Genomic DNA, 21,756 nt, shown 5'->3' with positions numbered 1-21,756 from the left:
GTTTGGTGCATAGACACAAACAACAGTCAGGACCCGTCCCCCCACCCGAAGGCGGAGGGAGGCTACCCTCTCGTTCACCGGGGTGAACCCCAATGTGCAGGCGCCCAGCCGGGGGGCAATAAGTATACCCACACCTGCTCGACGCCTCTCACCGTGGGCAACTCCAGAGTGGAAGAGAGTCCAGCCCCTCTCGAGAGGGCTTGTACCGGAACCCAAACTGTGCGTGGAGGCAAGTCCGACTATATCTAGTCGGAACTTTTCTGCCTCGCACACCAGCTCGGGCTCCTTTCCAGCCAGAGAGGTGACATTCCATGTCCCAAGAGCCAGCTTCTGCAGCCGGGGATCAGACCGCCAAGGTCCCTGCCTTTGGCCGCCGCCCAGCTTGCAATGCACCCGACCCCTTTGGCCCCTCCCACAGGTGGTGAGCCCATGGGAAGGGGGACCCACGTTTCCTTTTCGGGCTGAGCCCGGCCGGGCCCCATGGGTGAAGGCCCGGCCACCAGACGCTCGCCTTCGAGCCCCGCCTCCAGGCCTGGCTCCAGAGGGGGGCCCCGGTGACCCGCGTCCGGGCGAGGGAAAACGTGATCCATTAATTTTTTTCATCATAAGGGGCTGATGAGCCGTGCTTTGTCTGGCCCCTCACCTAGGACCCGTTTGCCATGGGTGACCCTACCAGGGGCATGAAGCCCCAGACAACATGGCTCCTAGGATCATAGGGGCACGCAAACCCCTCCACCACGATAAGGTGACGACTCACGGAGGGGCTTATTAAAGTCACCTAGTGAAAATATTAAAGTCACCTCGTGAAAAGAAAGAGGCCATCCACTCAATAATAGGTGGTGGGTGAAAGGGACGTCTTTCTCAAAATCATGACGTGATATAGAAGAGAAAGAACATACTTAGCCTGGTTGGATTGCTTAATATTTTGTCTTTGCTGCATATAGTCATCCCTGGGTCTTGCTTTGAGTATGCTACAGCTGGTTTTATTAGCCTGATTACAGAAGTTTCTCTCCTGCATAATAGTTATCTTATGCTCAAGCTATGTAAAGAGATACTTATATATATTATAGATATAGATTATTATTATTATTATTATTATACGAGACTTGTATCTCTTAATAGTGACTCTCCTGTGTTTGTAAGTTGGCAAGACACTCAAATGATCACGAGGTAAGGGTGAGGGGTCTGAAGTTATACGGACAGAATTATTATAGCTGCGGCACAAACATGTCATCTAACACTGTACAGAGACCTAAGTGACAATATTGTTTGCAAAAAATAACAAGCTATTTTGTTAGACAACTACAATTTGTAATTTTGTTTACCAAAGAACCCTTGAGAAATTGATTGGCTGCACAATTCAACAGAGTTGTATGCTTGTTTGTGTCCTGCTCTTGAGTCTGTATGATGAAAGACAGTTCCCAACTGCTGGTGAGCATATAATGCAGTCCAGAGGCTGGTAGCAGAGCAGAATTTTGGGGTAGGTCAAAGGTTGGATTGCAGCGAACCCCTGGAGGGATATTAACCTTTGAGCCCTGTCTGCATAATTGTGTGTGTGAAAGAGAGAGAGTAGGAAAGGGGGGGCATAGGAAATCGATGTGTTTTTGAAATAAAATGATGAAAGTGATTTGGTTTATTTTCCTGTTGACTTAAAACAATGAATTTCAGACAAGAGGCCAACATTTAAGCTTTTATTTATTTTTATTATTTATTTATTTAAGCTTTTACTTTATATTTCCATGTGTATCAGATACACACACATCTTAGAGGTTATGTGTTAATGTTTTGTAGGTAATTACAGTACCATCATTTTAAGTGAATGCAGCTTAGTATTTAGTGCCTTAATGTTTGCTTGCAGTGACTGCATTGTCAGTGATCTGCTAAAATCAACTTTTGCATTCTTCTTTGGAGAAGCTTTTCCTGGTTTCCAGCACAGCCTCTTTCATTTGTTGTTGTTTGATGTGATGTGGGAATGGGTCCTGTTTTTGACACTGACATGGCCTTTCTAATCCTTCTAACCCATGTTACATATTTGCCTACTTGCAAAGTGTATACATTTTAAGTGTCCTAATACGCAACGTGGGCATCATCCTCAGTCCCTAAGTTTTCTGTCCCTATTTCAACCTCAGCCAGTTGGTCCCCATCGTCGTCGAGAACGAACTTACTGGCACCGCATGTAGTTAGTTAGTTAGTTAGTTAGTTAGTTAGTTAGTTAGTTAGTTAGTTAGTTAGTTAGTTCCTATTTGAACATTGTGCGACGAGTTGTCTCCATTTGCTCCGGTCACTGGCGATCCTTTTTGCTCCATGCCAGCTGACTCCCATCTCTCTCAGGTCTTCCTTGGCTGTTTGTCTCCACGTCTTCTTTGGCCGCCCTCTCTTCCTCTTCCCCGCTTCTGGCATCCAGTCCATTGCCACACTCGCCGGTCTCTCTCTTGGCAGTCGGAGTTACGTGCCCAGCCATTCTCCTTCTCCTGTCCGAGACTATGTCGGACAATGGCGCTACCCCTGCTCTTCTCATCACCTCTTTATTGGTGATGTAGTCTCTCGATGAGGTCCTCAAGATGTATCTGAGGCACCGTCGATGGAAGACATCGCATCACATTACTGCACACAAAGGGGAACAAATACAAATTCATAGAGAGTAAAATACCCACAGATGGCTATATCTGCAAACACCACACAGGATGGCTAGAGCCGGAATCGATCTTCTAAACTATGGCAGATGAGCGTGGACGTGCGGACCAGTGCTACACTGTTCCACCCATTTTACTTTTTCTGTGATGTGGAAATTAGGTTTGAAATGCTGATTGGCTCCCGCCAATGGGGAACGAGCTGGGGCGACGTGGATCAAAGACCCCTCTGCTAATACGTATATACCTGTTACAAAGTTAAAAATTCTTTCAACAGTGTAACACCATAGTAGTAATAATTACATTAGATGTTTAAGAAATACTTCTACCTCTAGGCAAGGGGTTAGGAACTATGGTCCTACAAGGGCCATATCCTGCCTGATTTCCATGACTCTATGCTGCAACACATTTGCCTGATCAGTTCATATGCGATTTCTGTAGAAACCTGAAATGATCCTGATCTGCAGCAGGGAAAGATGGAAAACAGGCAGCATATGGCTCTTGTACCCCTAGACCAGTGGTTCCCAAACTTTTGCAGGCTGGCGCCCCCTTTGGCTCCCCAGTGAATTCCTAGCGCCCCCCCCCCCCCAAGGACCGGCATTTATATAAATAAATAATACATTTATATAAATAAATAATACATTTATAATATCATTACCATTACGTTGAATTAGTGGGAGCACTGAGTTTGTTTCTCAGAAACGAGCCGGTCCCATCTAGACGTAATCGGAGACAATGACACCCGAAGTGATTTAAGGTTTGTCTTTTATTGCAGGATGCTTGGTCTCCATGTGTTGAAGCAGTTTTGAATGCTTCACTGCCTGGTTAGTTAGCCTGTCGCCACATATTAGCTTTGCGGGCTCGACTGGGGAAACATGTCACGTGACCGGGACGAGTGTCTTGACCTGAATTAATTGATCGTCGATAAAAAAAAAAATTCTGTGCGGCTTGGCGGCCCGGTACCAAGTGACCCACGGACCGGTACCGGTCCGCGGCCCGGTGGTTGGGGACCACTGCCCTAACCAGCTCAACCCAACACAACACGGCGCGTTCTGGCGAGTCCGCAATTTCATGTTGACTTGAACTCAAGATGATGTTGACCGCCAGAATGCGGTTTTTATTATAAGATAAAATTCTGAACATTACAAGCTTGAAATTACAAACCTGAGCTTTTGCTTTTGTAGTCTATGCTGTCGGATCTGACTGGGCCAGAGCGGCGTGTTGTGTACAAATCGACTGCCGCCCCCCTACCGCCCCCCTACCGCCCCTTTCTTCCTCACCGCCCCCCCAGAGCTTTCCACCGCCCCCAGGGGGGCGGTACCGCCCACTTTGGGAACCACTGCCCTAGACCATAAACAATTCAATGATTGTGTCGTTGAGGCGTGCAGTACAAGGAGGGCCTCAAAGTATTTTGTGTCATGATATTTTTAAAACAAGTTTTTCATTGCGAAAAAAAACACAGTTTTACTGAAGAGACTTACTGATTAGCTTAGCACATGCGATGTCATGCTGAGTGTACTGAATTGTACAGTCAGTTGGGTGTGTTGGCTTTGAAACATCTGTCAGCATGCTTGTCATAAGGTGAATTAGCTGCGGTCTGTAGAGTGTGATTCAAGATTCAAGAAGATTCAAGAATTTTTATTCGCCATGTTTGAGCATGCCAAACAAGGAATTTGACTTCGGTACATCACAGCCTCTGTTCAACATTTAGGTGACAAACAACACTCAGGACATGTGCGGAAATTGACAAATATTCTCAAACATCCTCTGATCTTAAACTCCCAGGAGGGCAAGGAAAAACTCAAAACTCCAACTAGGGGAAATGAGAAACCTTGAGAAGAGACCACAGATGGGAGGATCCCTCTTTTAGGATGACCAGGCTGCAATGGATGCAGAGTGGACACATAGTACACATAATACAGACAATTCAAAAAAGGCATGGAGAGCAGGACGTTATTGCACAGCAATGACTCTGAAACGCTAAGAGTGGTGTGAGTTCATCAGAGCGACAGCCTGGGGGAAGAAACTGTCTCTGTGTCTGCTGGTTTTGGCATACAGGGCTCTATAACGCCGTCCGGAGGGGAGTAGTTCGAACAGACTGCAACCTGGGTGAGAAGGGTCTGTAGAGATGTTACTTGCACGTTTGCTGGTCCTGGACAGGTACAAGTCTTGGATAGATGGGAGGTTGATTCTAACTATCTTTTCTGCAGTCCTGATTGTCCGTTGCAGTCTGTGCTTGTCTTGTTTGGAGGCCGATCCAAACCAGACAGTGATGGAGGTGCAGAGGAGCTGTCTCAGAAAGTACAGCCTCTGCTGGGCCTTCTTCCGGAAAGTGTCTATGTGGCTGGTCCATTTCAGGTCCTGAGAGATTGTGGTTCCCAGGAACCTGAAGGTGTCTGTGGAGATAATAGTATTACTGCGGATAGTGAGGGATGAAAGTGGTGAAGGGTCTCGCCTGAAGTCCACTGTTAACTCAACGGTCTTGAGCGGGTTCAGCTCCAGGTGGTTTTGGCTGCACCAGTGGACTAGCCACTCCACCTCCTGTCTGTACGCTCGTCACCGTCCCGGATCAGTCCGATGAGAGTGGTGTTATCTGTATACTTCAGGAGCTTCACGGGAGAGTCACCTGAGGAGCAATCGTTAGTGTAGAGAGAGAAGAGCAGTGGGGAAAGGACGCACTCCTGAGGGACGCCAGTATTGGTGGTCCGGGTGTCGGATGTGATGGTCCCCAGCCTCACAAGCTGTCTCTTGTTGGTCAGCTAGTGATCCACTGACAGGTGGAGGCAGGCACTGCGAGCTGGATGAGCTTCTGTTGGAGGATGTCGGGAGCGATGGTGTTGAACGCCGAGCTAAAGTCCACAAACAGGATCCTGGCGTACGTTCCTGGGGTGTCCAGGTGGTGCAAGATGTAGTGCAGTCCCGTGTTGACCGCATCGTCCACCGACCTGTTTGCCCGGTAGGCAAACTGGAGGGGGTCAAGCAGGGGGCCCGTGACGTCCTTCAGGTGGTTCAACACTAACCTCTCAAAAGATTTCATGACCACAGATGTCAGGGCGACAGGTCTGTAGTCATTCAAACCTGTGATGGCGGGCTTCTTGGCCACCGGTACGATGGTGGAGCTCTTGAAGCACGAGGGCACCTCACACAGCTCCAGGGAACGGTTGAAGATCCGTGCAAAGGTGGGTGCCAGTTCTGCACAGACTTTCAAGCAGGAAGGTGACACGCCTTCTGGGCCCGGTGCCTTCCTGATCTTTTGTCTCCGGAACATCTGGCGCACTTCCTCCTCGCGGATCTGGAGTGCGGGCGCGGCTTCTGCAAGAGAGAGAGTAGGTGACAACGGTGATGGAGGTGTGGACAGAGCGGTTGTGGGGGAGGTGAGTATGTTGATTGCGCTGCAGGAGGTCCTGTTGTGTGGCAGGACTGATCAAACCTGCAGTAGAACCTGTTTAGCTGGTTTGCAAGCCTTGGGCTCTCTACAGGACGGGGGGTTGGTTTCTTGAATTCCGTGATGCTCTGCAGATCTTTCCACACTGTTGAGGGATCAGGATTGGCAGAGAGGTGTCTCTCCAGGCTCTCCCCGTAACACCTCTTGGCTTTCCTGACATCTCGGTTCAGTGTGTTTCTCGTCTGCTTGAACAGGTCCCGGTCGCCACTCCTGTAGACCTCCTCCTTGACTTTGCGCAGCCTCCTGTGGTTCGGTGTAAACCAAGGTTTGTCGTTGTTGTACGTGCAGAAGGTCTTAGTCTGCACACACAGATCCTCATAAAATCTGATGGATGATGTGACAATGTCAGTGAGTTCATGCAGGTCTGAAGTGGAAGCTTCAAAAACTCCCCAATCGGTGCAGTCAAAGCAGGCTTGGAGGTCCTGCTTTGACTCCACTGTCCACTTCCTCACAGTCCTCACCACAGGCTTAGAAGTTTTTAATTTCTGCCTGTAGGCCGGGATCAGATGAACTAGACAGTGGTCCGAGAGTCCTAAAGCTGCACGAGCCACAGAGTGGTATGAATCCTTTATTACGGTGTAGCAGTAGTCCAGTGTCTGTGCCCCTCTGGTGGGACACGTTGTGCTGTCTGTATTTGGGGAGTTCGTGTGCAAGGGTCGCCCTGTTAAAATCTCCCAGAACAATGATTAGTGAATTTTGTAGAAGTTTCTTCATGTCTGTCACCTGGTCAGCCAGCATCTGCGTGGCTTCACTCGCACGTGCGTGTGGTGGAATGTAAACAGCCGCCATGATGATCGAGGAGAACTCCCGTGGTGAATAAAACGGCCGGCAGTTTATGAAAAGTGTTTCTAGGAGAGGGCTGCAAGACTCTTTCAACACCGTGACATCTGTACACCAATGATCATTAATATAGAAACATAGACCACCTCCCTTTGATTTTCCGGTGAGCTCCGCGCTGCGGTCTGAACGCATTAGCCGAAACCCAGCTAGCTCCATGGCGTGGTGGGGGGTGCGTCCGTCAAGCCACGTTTCAACAAAGCACAGCGCGGCGGATCTGCTGAAATCCGTTTTCCTTGAGGTGAGAATCAGCAGTTCGTCCATCTTGTTCGCCAGGAAGCGGACATTCGCCAGATGAATTGATGGTAGGGCAGAACGGAACCCTCTCTGCCTAAGCTTTACGAGGGCTCCGGCGCGTTTGCCACGTCGTCTTCGGCGTGCTAGCTTGGATAGCACCACCGCTCCGGCTAAAATCTCTGTCAAACAGTCTGGATCAGAGAGAACTGGAGAGAAAATACCAGGAGAAGACTGTCCGATGTTTAACAGTTCTTCTCTGGTAAAAGTAATCCGGGATGGACAGCAGAGGACACAGAAAACACACAAAATAGGACAAAGTAGCAGAGGGCGACTCACCGTGGCAGCCATCCGCGGCGCCATTATGACGTCATCATGTGTGTTACAAAGAGCAGATATTTACTGAACTAAATCATTTTTAGTGCACTTTTCTCTGCTCAGAATGACTGATCTCAACGGTCCAATTTAAAACCTTGCATGTTGATGTTTTTCTTGATTTCATAAAAAACAATAATTGAATTCAAGGACTTTTTTTGGCAACAACAAATGAAAGGCATGACTTTGATTTTGTATTCACAATACATTTTGACTGACTTCAAACACATGGCTTGAAGAATGACCACCTCTCCTGCTTTACGTTGGTGTGTACATCAATTTCACCCTTTGTCCTGCGCCATGTGTCAAATCTGCACTTATTTTAGCGACCGGCTTCCCATTAAAGGGTCAAATGAGCCGGGGGTGAAGAGACTCGTCCGAGTTGCTAACCACCTTTATTAAATTAATTCTGAAAGAATCGATCTAATCTCTTTGTGACGCCAATCCCGTTGAAGTCAAACGACGCTCGCTGAGTAACTAAAATTGAGACACGTTGTTTTTGTTAAATCTCGGATATATGTCTTTGTTAAGACCTCAGGGATTTGTTATTTACACTAGCGTGCATTCGCCCTAGCTGAGCGTAAGATAAATATTTCGAACTAGATCTGACAATACCTGATGTTAAGGATTAAAGCTGTCTTCACTTTAACAAGAATTGAGCGGATTTAAAGAATGACTATGTTAGGGAAATAAAGAAAATTTAAAGTTCTAATTACTGCATATAAAACCATGCTCAACATAGTTAACACGAAATAATCGATTAAGGATTAAGAAGACATTTAATGAATAAGCAAGAAAAAGAATTACAAGTCGAAAAATCAACAATAATTCCACTCACCAATCTCAGAACAAAAGAGGAGACAAAAGGTCTAAAATCCTATTTGGCTGAACAAGTCGAGTGATCGGCTCTCCTTTGTTCCAAAATCCGAATTCTGTTTAAAAAGAGGAAAGGTCTGCCGTTGACGAGATTAGCCAACGCTGTTACATTAGCGTCTTCTCCTTTCTGGCAGAAGCAGCTGTCTCCTCTGCCTTCCTCAAAGCTTAAAATTTGACAATGTCCAATTTGAAGCTTAAAATTTGACAAAGTCCAATTCGAAGACTCTGGAAATTCATTTTAGAAGATTTTGGTCCAATCTCAAAAAGCACAAAAAATCCATCTTCGTCTAAGCGGCGTTCTTTACTCCGGGCAGCAACAGGGCCATCGCCCTGACCAGGAAGAGCCCTTCTCTCATGCGAAGCCAAGCTTTTATAGGCATGTCAGCTCCTCTGGCATTACCTCATCGGAATGTGTGGAATGTCTGGAATGCCTGGTATGGTAGGAATGCCTGACCTCATCTGATTTTCCAGGTGATATTGTAATGCTGTCTCAGCGGATTTCTCAGCGGATATTTAGGGTTGCGCAATCTTCACCTGACTCTCAGCTGGGAACCACTGGTTGCCTTGGCAACTTTGCTCAAAACAGCAAGCATTGCGCATGACTGTTCTCTGCTGCTGTTTCCTGTTTTGCTCATTCTTTCACTATTAACCCTTGATGTCTCCTCTCAACTTAATACATTCAGGTATGGATGGAACACCAATGTTAAATACAGGTTGGATAAAACATTGCAACATTAATAACGTATATCTTGTCTTGTAAAGATCAATCTTAACACATAATCCTACTTAGCCATAATAATGGGTTCTTCGAACATATATATTGATATTGCTCAAGCTGTTACAGCTTAAAATTATGGCATAGCAAACTCATATTCCAAAATTGTGTGTTGCTACGTGTTTAAACAGGTCGTGTCCTCCCAATTGCTAACAATTTAATTCATTAGATTTGTTAGTTTCCATCAGGTCACCCCTATGTCAAGCTTTAACACCATCTCCTGGTGAAATTTTGGAACTACTACATGTTTTGGGATAGCCAGTGTGCCTGGGACAAATTCGATACCCAATTTTACACCATCTTGTACCACCATGCCGCTTTATTTTTCATTCGACATTGTCTAAATATAAACATGAATACAGTGGAGCCTCAGTTTTCGACCACAATCCGTTCCAGAAGGCTGTTTGAGAAGTGAATCGTTCGAATTCCGAATCATGTTTTACTATTACAAATAATGGAATCAAAATTAGTCCGTTACAAGCAAAAAAAAAAACGCCTTTTTTAAGCATTTTTTCATTTGCACATTTTTGTCCGATCGCGCAACTACAGTGCACCGCCGAACGCGTAACTGTAGCGCGTCGCCGACCGTGCAACTGCACCGCGCTGGTCGCATTATTGTGACAGAGCGGTCGCTAAAATTTAGAAAGTATTTTTAAAGTCCTAATGGACTTTCCAAAATTTAAGTTGACCTCAGCGCGCAGGGAGCTTAATTTGGTCCGATTGCGCAACCCCAGCGCGCCGGGCGCTCACTGTCGCATTGCTTTAGGAGCGTCTTTGTGTTTTAGGATGGCTTTACTGCTCCCACTTGCTTCCTTTGGAGGCATGATTAGAGTTGATGCAATCCTCAGAGTAACGAGAATGTAATAACGACCGGAGTCAGTTGGTATGCGGGTCCTCTCGGCTCATATCGCGAGGTTCGACAACCGAATTTCGTCCGACATCCGAAGCAAGAAAATCTCGAATTTTTTGTTCGAATACCGATTTGTTCAAGAACCGGGACGTTTGAAAACCAAGGCTTCACTGTACTTCCATTGACACAGGCTACTGCTAGCTTATGATCAGATGAGAGGAATACACGCAGTAGTTGTTTGGCTGGGTCGTACGTCATCAAAATATTTGACGCCTGAATGCTTTCTCACATTGACCCATCCATCCATTTTCTGTACCGCCAGTCCCCACGGGGGTAGCAGTCATTGGGCAGTAGGTGGGGATACCCTGAACCGGTTACCAGCCAATCACAGGGCACACAGAGACGAACAAACATACGCACTCGCATTTCTGGGCAATTTGGAGTGCTCAATCAGCCTACCAAGCACGTTTTTGAGAAGTGAAAGGAAATTGGAGTGCCCGGAGAAAACCCACGCAGGCACAGGGAGAACATGCAAACTCCGCACAAGGAGGGCCGGAGGTAGAATCAAACCCGCGCTCTCTGAACTGTGAGGTGGACGTGCCCCACCGTGCTGCTCCTCACATTAACCAGTAGTCTCAAATGGGAGAGTCAGTCATATCAGCAGCCAAGGTGCCGGTAAATTTTGTTGGCCAGATGCTACCATCTGGATTTCTAGATGCCTTGACATAGTATAAGCAAAGTAGAGTTGTGTCGTTCGTGAGCAATTCGTTCAAAAAGAACAAATCTTTTCAGTCCTGAATTGATTCGTTCTTTTCTCAGTTAATTTGAGCTTAACCAACGAGCATGTTTTCAACCTCCCACCAACGACCAGCCAGCGTATGACTTCACCGAACATACTGCCACGTTATTGGTTTCATTTTTTCTATCAGATTTGGACAACCATTGGTTGTAACGCCTAGCAGTCTGTACCATCTCAGTCCCAGCTCATCCATGCATGCGTTTACCTCTGTAAACAGATCACTCTGACTGTTTTTGTCCTTATCATTGAGCACACTGCAGTCAGGTCCTCCATAATCTTTTGTTATCCCATGGAGAAATACAAGTAACTGGGCTGTGTTATAACATATAAATAATAATAATTATTTTGTTAGGTAAAACTTGGTACACACCCTTGTTGCTTTTGTAGTTTAGCTAGCAAAGCTTCTAATGTCTGTGCCTGTTCAGCATCGGTCAATTTTATGCGCATGCTTCATCTTGTAATGTTGAATCAAATTGTAGTCCTTAAAAATGGCAAACTGTTCTCCGCAAACTAAACACATGGCTCTATCTCTGACTCCAGTAAATAAATACTTCTTCTCAGTCCATGTTTTGTTAAAACCGCTTCATTCGGCATTGGCTTTTCTAGTTTTAGGATGGCTGGACATTTTTTATTATGAAATGGAAATAAGAAACAATCCTTGCTATCATTAACACTGTAATAATGCAGTCATAAAGATCAAACAGCCCGACTTCTTATTATCAAATGCCTTTAAATTGGTCACGGAAATTCATCAAATCACTTGCGCTAAAGTTTACGCGCAAGGCATTTAGGTACGTACAATCGATATTGTTCATTTAAAATACTACTTGAAAATGTATTTATGACAAAAAAAATTGGGGTCCATTACCAAACAGTGTTAGACAGAAAGTTGCATAGGATCGAAGCGAGTAAAAATCGAGATTTAGGTGTACTAATTAATGTGTTGAGATGCTTCAATTGTTGGATTATTCCTCAAGAAGAATTCTCCCCAATTCAGTGATGTAGTCCAGGTTATAGACATCACATGACTTACCACTGATGTAGCCACATTGACAGTGAAGTTGGTCCAGCATGCCACTGATTCCATTCACATCTCACTTTGGTGGGAATGACATGAGATATACGTACAATCTGGACTGGATATTGGATATTACTGATCGACCACGAGTGCTTTTTACAACTATGCCGACAGCAGATGGCAAGTTAGAATCCTCCTGCCGGATTGGCAGTACACTAATCTCGACCATTTTCTCTTCGGGTTTCCTCCTCACTACACAGGTGAGAGCTTGCGATCATACAAAAGCTTGGCAGTTTAAAAATTATCTTACGGGTGTGTGTACTTATAAGACATGCATGGCTTTATCTTTGAGAAGTATAATGCTACTACCAGGTAACCTCGTAGCTAGAGGTAGTCTGACTTTCGGCCCGGGAGCACCGCGAGTGGGCGGCTATTTAGTCGCCAAAACATGCCCGATTAGGTTTTTCCCTGCTTTTATTCCCCTTAAATAATAATAATAATAATAATAATAAGAAGAAGAAAAGATTTTGCTGTTAATAGTCAAACTGTGTGTCGGCTAACGTTATGAAATGTAACCTCATGTTCGTCGTAAAATAGCTACAGTAGGATAGTGAGGGGAATTTGGGGATTTTTCAGGAGTGTATTCAACCACTTTGCAAATAATTTCATGCAAGTGGTGCTGACTACTGTGGTAGTGGCAAGGGCTTCTATCTGAGTGGTCAGTGCCCTGTGCTCTCAACCTGATGACATGGTAGCAAAGTGAGTTCAATTCTCGAGTGGGGCATACGGGAAAAGCTGCTGAATACACCAGACTGTTGGATCAATCTGTAATAAAGGCCCAGTGATTATTTTGTGTCAAAACAGGTTGTTTGTTATTTAAAGGGATAACTACCGTAATTTTCGGACTATAAGTCGCACCGGAGTATAAGTCGCACCAGCCATAAAATGCCCAAAAAAGTGAAAAAAACCCATATATATGTATATAAATCGCTCCTGAGTATAAGTCGCCCCCCCACCCAAACTATGAAAAAAAAACCGCGACTTATAGTCCGAAAATTACGGTAATAATGTAGTAATACAAGTCATGTAACCCTACTAACCTAGAAGAGATATCTAGCCCTACTAATTTACTCGCTGCGTGGCCAACTGGCCGACGCAGTCTGCAGCGAGAAGAGAGCCTCCTCACTGTCCGGTTGTTCATTCGACTCGGTCTGCGGGAAGCATCCTCACTGCGTGGCTGTTCAGCCTACCCAGTCCGCAGCAAGCCTTCTCACTGCGTGGCTGGTCGAGTGGCCGACGTCTGCGAGAAGCGGAGAGCTTCACTTCGCAGCTGACGTGGTCAACTTTGGCAACTGATCGTGTCTGAGACACAGAGACCCATATTCGGAAGCAGAATTTGTTCTGCTATCTAGACACTAGGTCTCAACAGAACATGACAAACCAAGCCAGGAAACAATACGCATTGGAATACTTGCCTGTTGTGCCAAAGTAGGTACCGTGAAAATAGGTATCTCCTGCCGTGGAAGTCAAGTCAAGTTTATTTGTATAGCCCTAAATCAAAGGGCTTCACATAGACAAACAATTGACAATTATTCTCAAAGCATCCCTTGATCTTAAGCTCCCAAAAAGGCAAGGAAAAACTCAAAAAAACCCTACCAGGGGAAAAATGAGAAACCTTGAGAAGGGACCACAGATGGAAGGATCCCCCTTTCAGGATCACCAGGCTGCAATGGATGCAGAGAGGGCACATAAAATACGTAATATGAAAATCAATGAAAAAGTGGATGTCCAAGTCAAAGCGAAGAGCTGCCGGAGGTGCCCTCGATTGTCCTGGCAGTGTCTTCGAGGAGGGTAAGCTGCAGTTCCCTCATCCTGAATAGGTCCACGAGAATCCAGATAGCCGCTGTCAGCTTGGGTGTCACCTAACCATCCACCCAGCCGAATCGGCCACTACAGGTTAATTTAAGGCCATATCATAGAAATGTGTCTTTAAACGTGTCTTAAATGTTTCTAGGTAGCAGTTCTAATATCCATTGATAGGGCAGTCCAAAGCTCTGGAGCCCGAATAGAAAATGCTCTAGACCCTGCAGACATTTTCTTGGCCCTCTGTGTCACCAAAAGACTAGCGTTTCGCTAACGAAGGTTACGAGACGGAACATAAGGAACAACTAGGTCGACGAGATATGAAGGCGCTAAGCCATGCAATGATTTATAGGTTAATAGAAGAACCTCGAAGTCACATCTTAAATGGACCGGGAGCCAATGTAAGTTGGCTGATATTTGGGTAATGTGATCAAATGTTCTTGCCCGTGAGAGCAGCCTCGCAGCAGCATTTTGTACTAACTGTAGACTTTTGATGCTGGACTTAGGAAGACCAGAGAATGATGCATTACAGTAGTCCAGGCGCGACGTGATGAACGCATGTATAATAGTTTCCGCATCACCGGTCGAGAGGATCGGATGAATCTTAGCAATATTACGAAGGTGAAAAAATGCAATTCTGGTTATATTCTTAATGTGCTTTTGAAAGGAGAGCGTTTGGTCAAATATTACCTCGAGATTAGTTACAGTATCGCTCTGAGTGATAGTACGGTTATCTATAGTTATAGTGGTTTCCTTAAATAAGTGTTGTAATATATATATTATATTTACGTATTATGTCCCCAAGCGGAATCATATAATCGAGTAGGTGTGGGACACCACACATAACATTATAGAGCTCAGAGGACGTATTGCCATGGACCACTTGGTGCGTCCTGTCTGATAGATAGGAATAGAACCAGCCTAGTGCTGACCCTGAAATACCAACACAACTTTTAAGACGCTCTAATAAAATATCGAAGTCTACAGTGTGGAAGGCAGCACTAAGATCGAGTATAACAATACCGATGAAGTGTTTGAATCCATAGCTATGAGGAGATCATTAGTCTTAGACTTAGACTTAGACAGAACTTTATTGTCATTTTGTCAACACTAGGTGTGTACAAAAACGAAATTTCGTTGCATACGGCTTTCAGCAATGTAGAGGTATTTCGGCTGGTTAAAAAAAAAAAAAAAGTGACATTTTATATAAGAAATATGAAATAAGATAATTATAAAGTACAAAGTGCAGCAGTGATAAAGTATGTGAACAGTGCAGGAGACAAAAGCAGTATTTACAAGTGTGCAGAGGAATGCTACGTTTGAATGTTCAATAGTCTGACGACAGCAGGGAAAAAACTATTGCAGAACCTGGTGGACCTGCAGCGGATGCTGCGAAACCTCTTCCCAGAGGGCAGCAGGGAGAACAGTCCATGGTGGGGGTGTGATGGGTCACTGATAATATTTCGGGCTCGGGACACGCAGCGCTGGGATGACAAGTCCTGAATGGAGGGAAGAGGAGCACCGATGATCCTCTCTGCTGTCCTCACCACTCTCCTCAGGTTCTTCCAATCGGAGGCGCTGCAACCTCCACACCACACCGAGAGACAGCTTGTCAGAATGCTCTCTATGGTGCTTCGGTAGAACGTCCTCATGATGGGTGGGGGCAGGTGGGCTCTCCTCATCCTCCGCAGGAAGTACAAGCGCTTCTGTGCCCTCTTGACCAGTGTTGTGGTGTTCACAGTCCAGGTGAGGTCGTCTGTGATGTGGACTCCCAGGAATTTAGTGCTGCTGACCACCTCCACAGCTGAGCTGTTGATGATCAGTGGAGCGTGGTGAGGCTGGTTCTTCCTGAAGTCGACGATGATCTCCTTCGTCTTCTCCACATTCAGGATCAGGCTATTTTCTCTGCACCAGCCCACCAACTGCTGGTGCAGAGAAAATAGCCTGATCCTGAATGTGGAGAAGACGAAGGAGATCATCGTCGACTTCAGGAAGAACCAGCCTCACCACGCTCCACTGATCATCAACAGCTCAGCTGTGGAGGTGGTCAGTAGTCACTTTAGCAAGTGCTGTCTCAGTGGAATGATTCGCTCTAAAACCTGACTGAAAAGATTCATATTGATTATTGGCGACCATGTAATCAATAAGCTGCTGCGCTACTACTTTTTCAAGAAGTTTTGCTATGAATGGGAGGTTTGAAACTGGCCTATAATTACTGAGACAGTCCGGGTCAAGATTTGGTCGCTTAAGTAACGGTTTAATGATAGCGGTTTTAAAGGCTGTTGGCACTATCCCAGAGGAGACGGACAGATTAATTATATTTAAGACGGACGGTCCTAAAATTTGAAATAATTTTTTCAATAGTTTGGCTGGAAGCGGGTCGAGTAAACATGTTGTTTGTTTAGCCCCAGTAACCAATTATGTAAGCCTTTCAAGGGACACGCTTTTAAAATTTGAGAGGGTTATTGCATGATTGTCAGCGCCGGTAATCGGCGGTCTCGACTGAGCGATTGGAATGGTCCTCTTGATGTCATCCCTAATGGATTCAATCTTTCGAGCGAAAAATTTCATGAACTCGTCAGCTGAGTGGAAGGAGCTATCGGGGGTCGGCTGGCGTAGTGTTAGCTTTGCCATCGTATCAAATAGGTATTTAGGATTGTTTTTATTGAGATTAATGACTTGCGAAAAATAACGAGTTTTTGCTAAGATAAGCGCATCTTTATATTCCATGCCTGATGGAAAACCTCAAGTTTGGTTAAATGCCATTTGCGCTCATGCTTTCTACATAATTGCTTAAGCGTACGTGTTTCATCTGTGAATCACGGAGTAGACAATCTACGGCGAGTTTTCAGACGTAGCGGCGCCACAGAGTCGATGGCATTTAACAATGTCGTATTGAATTCATTTGTAAGATTATCAATAGAGCCGATATATGCGGGAAATATGGCAGTTGCCGGCGACAGTAACTCAGATAACGCAGTTGCAGTCATGGAGTTAATATTACGGCTGCTATAATTCTGGTTGCTCTCTTGTCTTTGACAAAGAACTAAAATTTCTAATTTTATTAAGTAATGATCAGACAAAACAGTAGTGTATGGCAGTACTGTTATATTTGAGGTTGCCAGTCCTCGGGATAATACCAGATCTAAGGTATTTCCATTCTTATGCGTTGCTGCCTGTACGGCTTGCGTAAAACCAAACGTATCAGTTAAAGTTTGAAACGCTGAAGTAAGTGGCTCTGACGGTAAATTCATGTGGATATTGAAATCGCCCATGATTATTATATTATCCGCATTTGTCACTACATCAGCCGCGAATTCTGAAAATTCATCCAGGAAGCCAGAGTAAGCCCCGGGTGGACGGTAAATAACAGCAAGATAAAATGACGGTAAAGCGGTGGATCGGACAGTGAGAACTTCAAATGTTTTAAATACGTTAATCGAACGAGGCTTAAATCTAAGATCGGCATTTTAGATGAGGGCGACACCCCCACCCTTTTTTCGAGGACACGCCACATGCGAGCTCACAAAATTTGGAGGCGAGGCCTCATTAAGCGGCAGCAGTTCATTAGGTTTTAACCAGGTCTCGCAAAGACCCAAAAACGTTTAGATTATGTTCCGTGATGAGGTCATTAACGAGAACTGCTTTTGTATGAAGCGATCTAATATTCATAAAACCGAGTTTAAGTGTAATCGGTCGATCAGGGTTCGTATCTATCCAAGGATTTTTAAACGAAATGCGAGTAAGATTGTGTTCTCGAGGCCTGATATCACCTCTCAAATGTTTATTAACGCGGTGGGACGATAGGACCGTGGGAATTTGATAGTAAATATTTGGTACACATTTAATATTATCTGAAACAGGCACCGTTTCATCAGCGATACCGGTCGGGGTGGAGTGATTGGATTTGTCTACTACCTCAGTAGAAAGTGTGTTCACGTGTACTGTAGCACTATTCAAACTGTGACGCTCTAGTCTACACAAGGAGCTATGTGCATGCTGGAAGTCTAGCCTAGCGCTAGTTAACTTTAACTTAACAGACTCCAAACCCATCCTAACAGGTGGTCTAGTCACCTGTGCCCCGGCCTGCTCTAAAGTGACCTGTCATGAGTGGCTCAGACAGTTATCTATATTCCTAGAGTGAGAGTGAAGGCGCCTTCACGGTTAGGATGAAGGCCGTCCTTCCTCAGCAGGTCGGGGCGGCCCCAGAAGGAGGACCAGTTATCTGTAAAATACAGTCCCTGCTTTTTATAGAACCCAGCCATCCATTGATTAAGGGAGACTAATCTACTAAACCTCTCATCAGTGCCTCTTCCAGGCAGGGGGCCAGAGACAAATACTCGATGCCGACTCATCTTTCTCGCGAGATCACAAGTCCTCGCTATGTTTTTCTTTGTCATCTCTGATTGCCTCATCCTAACATCATTGGCGCCGACGTGTATCACTATGTCCGAGTAGCTAGTGTAGTTGGAACTACGCTGTTGACTAGGCCTATTGCGAGTCAGATCCCTAAGATAAGCTTCTATGTCGGGTGCTCTGACCCCAGGAATACACATTACCGTGGCTGGATTTTTAAGCGTGATGTTTCGGGTAATGGAGTCACCTATGACCAAGGTGCGAGGGCCAGTAGACCGAGATGACTTTGGACGGCTATGCGTCTTACCTGGCTCATCGCGATTAGCAAGCCGCTTGGGGCTAATGCTAACTGGGCTAGCGGGCTGACTACAGTCCGCGTCTGTGTCCGCCACATCTACTGTTATCACACTATTCTGCTCTAGGAAGTGCGCATGCATTGAATGAAAGGCGGAAGCCGTTACTGTGCAGCAGACAGTACCAGTTTGTTTTTAATAAAAACATGAACACACAGTTTTGTTTGTCAATTTTCAGCTTTAGAAGTTGGGTTCCTTTTACTTTATTTTTTTTTAGTTCTGACCTGCAGAACGCGAGGTGCGTTGGATGGTCAATCATACGGTCGGAAAATTCATGAATTGCACCAAAAAGTAATGACGAGTATGTGAGCACATTGCAGGGAGTACGTGGAAGCATACAATAATTTATTAGCCTGACTTTTTCTGCGTCTTCTCAGGGTATTTTTAGCAAGTGTAGAAAATTTGAACAGGTTCCCCCCTCCCTAACCAAAGTTAGGTCAAGAATAAAGTGACATTATTTTTCGTTATAAAGGTTTGAAAAATAAAAAAAAGAACTGTTGTTTTGGTTTTCTGTGTGTTTTACACAGAATAATAGGCCAAAAATGAGACTTTTGGGATGGTCTGGAACGCATATTTTTCTTTTATATTGATTTCTATGGGAAACGTCGCTTCTACTTTCTACTTACAAACCCAATCGTGGAGGAAATTTAGTTTGTAAGTAGAGGTACCACTCTGGACCTATTATAGTGCCAATGTTCAGCCCACTTAGTGTCCCTTTATGATTCAACCGTGCAAAATGTAAATTCATGCAAGTTTTTAACTGGTTTTAAGATTTTGATCAGGAGTGTAGATTAGGTGTGTTTTCTGATTTTACTGTGCAGTCATGACCAAATGATACTGGCTGGGAAGTAAATAGAGGGGGTCATGGCTACATGGATGGTGGTGGTTTTGTAATTAACATTTTGATTGTGATCTGATTCAACATTTTTCCCTTAGAGGTCCAGGAAGTGCTCCTCATTGTCTCTTTTTTCAGACTGTCTGTTTTGCATTGGGACAGATAATGAAAAGGAAAGGAGATATTGCTGAAGAGGCAAACAGTCCAGCACCGCAGTCCAATAGTATTATGATTATTATCATAAATATAATTGTCAGCAGAGATGAGGTTTTTTTTCCTCACATGTCCCCGTTTCTAAAGGGTGTTTATTTCTGGACTTAAACAAAAATGAATATTACCAGCAGTGTTGGGTAAATTCATTTTCTCCATGAACTAGTTCAAAGTTCAATTCACAAATTGTAAAATAAAGTTATTCAGTTCATTGTCCGTAATTGAAATATTTTGAACCAAGTTCATCATTCCAAAATGAAAAGTTCTTTTCTTCCCCCAAATCAAAAAAAGGTTGCTGCGAGCTATTACCCTCTGGCATATTGGCATTTTCTCATTGTTTTCACCCATTCAATTCAGTATTAATTAAGTACCGTATTTTCCGGACTATAAGTCGCTCCAGAGTATAAGTCGCACCAGCCAGAAAATGCATAATAAAGAAGAAAAAAAACATATATAAGTCGCACCGGAGTATAAGTCGCATTTTTGGGGGAATTTTATTTGAGAAAATCCAACACCAAGAACAGACATGAATAGGCAACAACAGGCTAAAGGATACGGTAACATCTCTACAGACCCTTCTCACCCAGGTTGCAGTCTGTTTGAACTACTCCCCTCCGGACGGCGTTATAGAGCTCGGTACGCCAAAACCAGCAGACACAGAGACAGCTTCTTCCCCCAGGCTGTTGCTCTGATGAACTTACACCACTCTTAGAGTCTCAGAGTCATTACTGTGCAATAACATCCTGCTCTTCACACCTTTTGAATTTGTCTACACTGTTTTTGCCATTATTCACATGTCCTGAGTGTTGTTAGTCACCTATATGTTGAACAGAGGGTGTGTTTTACCGAAGTCAAATTCCTTGTTTGGCACGCTCAAACATGGCGAATAAAAACTCTTGAATCTTGAATCTTGAATATGGGTCTGCAAAAAAAATAAAAAATACAAACCCCCCAAATTCTTCAGAAAACGCTGAGGTTCATTATACGCATGTTCCCTTTGAGAGATGGGTGGGATTTTGGAAATATGTTCCCAGAAAAATTTGAAAATACAAAAAAATTATCTCGTCTAGCATCTGGGAGGATTCCAAGCATATTTCAATGGATGGGGGTTCCCGGGGATGGTCCCCATCTAGCTCTGCCACTGGATGACAGCATATAGTGAAATGTTATAGCGCACTGACCATACTTTTATATACTATGTTGCATTACTGTACTGAGTTGCTAAGAAACTTGACGCAAATTTAGCAATGCCTTATTCCCAAAACAGTTTTGCCCACAATGTGAGTGAAGTGATTGATTTTAAGCTGTAATTAAAATGTCATCTTTACTCATTAAAAGTTGTAACAATTTTGTGTGCCAACTATAATAGTGATTTCTGGTGAAGACTCACAAATGTGTAACGATAATTGGAAAGTTCAATATTATTGACAGTGATATACAGTACCGTATTTTCCGCCCTAAAAGGCGCACCTAAAAACCTAAAATTTTCTCAAAAGCCGACAGTGCGCCTTATAGGCCAGTGCGCCTTATATATGGATCAATTGATGAATTTGTTGATCCATACTGGTTGTACACAGTGCTCTGCCAAAATGTTTCAGTACGTTTTAGTACGACTAGTAAATTACGCATCGCTTCCCAACATTACGGCAACTGTAGTCAGGGGGCGTCACCGAATAGCTGTTGTACCCGCGAGGCTATTTCATTTAAAAATAGGCTGCTCTGTTAATGTTTCGAGTAAATCTACGTATCGATATGGAAGGGAAACATAGGTAAGTAGTACCAATGCGTTAGATCGAACTTTAGTCAGTTCCGATCATTTTATAGGAGATCGTTTGAGAAACGCGATTGTTTACACTTTGCTGAGGCTCATGGGAGATTGCGAGCTGAGGCTCGTGGGACTTTGCGGATGGCTAATGCTATTGCGATAGCTGCTATACGTACCAGGCTATTTCATGTCAAAATAGGCTGCTCTGTTAATGTTTCGAGTAAATCTACGGATCGATATGGAAGGGAAACATAGGTAAGTAGTACCAATGCGTTAGATCGAACTTTAGTCAGTTCTGATCATTTTATAGGAGATCGTTTGAGAAACGCGATTGTTTACACTTTGCTGAGGCTCATGGGAGATTGCGAGCAGAGGCTCGTGAGACTTTGCGGATGGCTAATGCTATTGCGATAGCTGCTATACGTACCAGGCTATTTCATGTCAAAATAGGCTGCTCTGTTAATGTTTCGAGTAAATCTACGGATCGATATGGAAGGGAAACATAGGTAAGTAGTACCAATGCGTTAGATCGAAC

At 44.5% G+C, this 21,756-nt stretch overlaps 1 pseudogene; it reads right to left on the bottom strand.

Annotated features, from left to right (window-relative positions):
- Window positions 1-2,281: 2,281 nt before the first annotated feature.
- Window positions 2,282-21,756, bottom strand: part of LOC119115096 — a 32,481-nt pseudogene continuing 13,006 nt past the window's right edge.

This window comes from Syngnathus acus, chromosome 21, assembly GCF_901709675.1.
Source record: "Syngnathus acus chromosome 21, fSynAcu1.2, whole genome shotgun sequence".
Classification (NCBI taxonomy): domain Eukaryota; kingdom Metazoa; phylum Chordata; class Actinopteri; order Syngnathiformes; family Syngnathidae; genus Syngnathus; species Syngnathus acus.
Note: the sequence above shows the minus strand (reverse complement) of the source record. Positions and strands in the feature narration are given on the sequence as shown.